The sequence below is a fragment of the Nymphalis io genome, chromosome 11 (genome assembly GCF_905147045.1).
Source record: "Nymphalis io chromosome 11, ilAglIoxx1.1, whole genome shotgun sequence".
Taxonomy (NCBI): Eukaryota; Metazoa; Arthropoda; class Insecta; order Lepidoptera; family Nymphalidae; genus Nymphalis; species Nymphalis io.
The window spans coordinates 11,890,732-11,894,427 of record NC_065898.1 but is presented as its reverse complement, the minus strand read 5'-3'; the positions used below and the strand labels follow the sequence as shown (position 1 = coordinate 11,894,427).

Here is a 3,696-nt window from a genome sequence, read left to right as displayed (position 1 = left end):
TTGTGAATGATTTGTTAAAAATACTGTACTTATCAGACTCATACAATTTACATAAACTTATTTAAACAATAGGTAAATATTTTTTAGGACCAAACCCTACTTAAATTACTCACAATCTAAGGTGGCTGGAAGTAATTTCTTAGAGATTATAAGCTTTTCTTTGTATAACAAATTTTATTCATATAAAAAAAAATCTAACACAACTGTAACATAAATAAATAAAATAAAATATAGAATACTAAATGTATTTTCACAATAAAAAAGGTTTTTAAAATAGTTTAATCGGTTGATTGAAAGTGGTTTAATAAATCATTTGCAATATTTAACCAATATATACAAACATTTGAAGTTAAAAAAGGTTCTATAAAAACCATAGTACAACTAGGAATCTGTTTGGTTTATTTTTTATAGGTTTTTAAATTGTTACATAATATATATATATATATATATATATATGTGTATATATATTTATATATATATATTTATGTATATATATATATATATATATATATATATATATACGTACATCATAGGATTTGATAGAAATGAATGAAATAAAAAATAAAAAACACTTAATTTTTTTGTAAGTTAATCAAATCGAGACAATCTTTTAAGATATAAACATTTATATTTAAATATTATCTTTTATGAAACAATGTAAACGATAATTTTTAATTGAAAAAAACTTTATAAGTTAATTAGTTATTAATTTTGATAAGGATTAATACTGTTTATAAAATAATTTGACCTAAAGTTATCGGATAGCTGGCGTACTAGACTAGTATATTATTTTTTTTATAATATAGGAAGGTGGACGAGCATATGGGTCACCTGATGGTAAGTGGTCACCAACGCTCATAGACATTGGCATTGTAAGAAATGTTAACCATCGCTTACATCTCCAATGCGCCGCCAACCTTGGGAACTAAGATGTCATGTCTTGTGGCTGTAATTACACTGGCTCACTCACCCTTTAAACCGGAACACAATACCAAGTACTGAGTTCTGACTCACTCTAGAATTATACTACAGCAATCACAATACAAAGATAGCGTAGTGGAGTTACTACGTGTCATAATAATTTATTTTTGATAATTCTTGGATAATCATCTTCCACGCATGCTTTTATTGTTAGAAATATTCTAAAATTAAAACATTACTAAAATTCGTCTCGTCGAGCCCAATTCATACATAACCCTTCATACTTATGTGCTACGATTTTTTTTTATTTCTTCCAACAAATATGACCAGTATTTAGATTGACATATTGTATTTTTCACTATTATTTTTTAGGGTGCAAGCTTCGGATCCAATTACGTGCTTACCCTATAATTACTAACACGAGCTAATCATGAGGCTAATGTAATGATTATACAATTTATCAAGCTCCAGGTGTTCCGTCTGCAATAAATTGTTTTGAACAATGCGGTACAGTGATCACGTGACCAAACCCCGTATTGGATATTTAGTTTGGCGCGTGCTACATGTGGTTGAGGTAGGACCATTCGTCCTTTGTTTCGCGGATATTTCCCAAATAAGTTTTTGAATAGCCAGTGAAGCGTATAGTGTAAGTTTTAGTAAACTAATTCAACAGACATTAAGTTGGTTATATTAATAGATTTAAAAAAACCCTTAGTAACAGACAGTAAACGTCACATTACATTGCAAAAGCTAACAGTCAAGAAAACCCGAATTATTCCACTATTCTGTTCAATTGTTACGTAATAATATCAATTTATTGCTATGCATTCTATATCGATGGGTAATAGTGATGATATAAGTCGTTACCTTTTTTCGAAACTTGTCGAGTATACCTACCTATAAATTATAAATAATAGATATATATATATATAATAGATATATAATAATAGATAGATATAACCTATAAATAATAGAAATTGAAACGTATACTAATTAAAAAGAATATGATATAAGATGATATGATATAAGTAAACTATTCACTACGCACTTTTACCTGAATTGTAAATACGTATTTTTTAAAACAAAAAGCTAAATCTTCATAAGATTAGTCGCATGTAAGCACTCGATTTTTGGCTTAATTCTATACAATTATATCTTTTTAGAAAGTGAGCAAAAGTGTTATATTTGTTTGTTCATAAATAGCCAGTGTAACTACAGGTCCAAGGGACATCACATTTCGTTGCCAAGGTTGGTGGCGAATTGGCGATGTAAGAAATGTTTAATATTTTTATTTTATAGTTAGCTATAACATTAAAAAGAAAACATAATCAATGTTTTGACAAATTAATATAGTTTCCATGAACAGTAGAACATATTTTAATTATATTTTACGCATTGAAAAAATGTTTGTTAACACTAACAGTCTAGAGTTTCTACGGAAATCACGATGAATCGGGCAATCCTTGATTCGATGTCGAACAACGACATCCGTTGTCAACGGTTGACGGCTTCCGATTGATTTTGCATTGAGCACTTACCGTGTAGCAGCACTTATGCTATCTGGCTTTAGGTTCAGGTTTGTCTCACTAAGCTCACTAAAACGCTAACACACTTTAATATTATAATACATCATTAATTTAATATTATGCACCAAAAATATTTTAAAGATTATATGTAAGTACTAATTAAGAATATCCTTGAATTTTTTTTCAGATGGTTGTCCTAGCTCACCTTTAAATGAGTAAAAAAATTATTAAAATATTAAAATGCAATTTTTTTAATTACAATATATATATATATATATATATATATATATATATATATATATATATAATATGATTAAATTTATCTCTAGTATTTAAAATGACTTTTTTGAGAAGTATTAATCGTTCTCAATCATAATGCACGCAATCTATCATTTATTTAAAATCAAGTCAACATTGATTTTTTTCACAAATATATATCTAGTACAGAGCTGTAGTGCCACAAAGTTTGAAAGCTTATAGAAAATTATAAAACTATATAGTTAAGTTAAAGTTACAACATATATATTAAAAAGCGCGTTGTGTGTATAATGTGCAATGAAGAGAACCTTTATTTGTATAAGTTAACACAGTCCTCGGTAGTATAGTGGTAAGTATCCCCGCCTGTCACGCGGGAGACCGGGGTTCGATTCCCCGCCGGGGAGTTTTTTTTTAATAATAGATAATGTTTTAAGGTTATAAGATTAAGATACTTATATATCCTTTAAATAAGAAAACGTCTTAAAAACTGATTAGTTTTTAACGAAATATAAGGCTCAATTAAGCAGCCATCGTCCGGGTTTAATCCCTAGATAAAACAGCATCTTACAAGACGTCTGAGAGCAACTAAGGAACACTTAAGAGTAACGAGGCTCTCACTTAACGTCTTACTGTTTTTAAAACTTTGTTTTATTTATATATAATAATTTGAGTTGAAATCTGAAAAATATTTATATATGCTATTTAACAAAGAAGGATAAGTTTTATTGAAAATGTTTCAATAGCTGAGCAATTTATAAATTATAAAAAAAAACTTTGTAAATATTTTATTATTGACTGGTTGTGCTGCACGGTTATATCCACGTTGATTTGTATTATATAATAATAAATAAATTTTAAACATTATAATGTTGGCGGAAGCAAAAGAACGCTTTTCATTCTATCCTTGATGAATTTCAGAAAATCCTGAAAATAGTTTTTGTTGACTGTACTTATTACTAGCTCCCGTCCCGGATTCGCGCGGGTAGAATAA

At 28.2% G+C, this 3,696-nt stretch overlaps 1 non-coding gene across 1 annotated transcript; it reads left to right on the top strand.

The window, feature by feature from the left end:
• The first annotated feature begins 3,037 nt into the window (after nt 1-3,037).
• Trnad-guc (transfer RNA aspartic acid (anticodon GUC)) lies at nt 3,038-3,109 on the top strand. The gene has a single exon. It is a non-coding gene; the product is annotated as a tRNA-Asp (tRNA).
• The last annotated feature ends 587 nt before the right edge of the window (nt 3,110-3,696 follow it).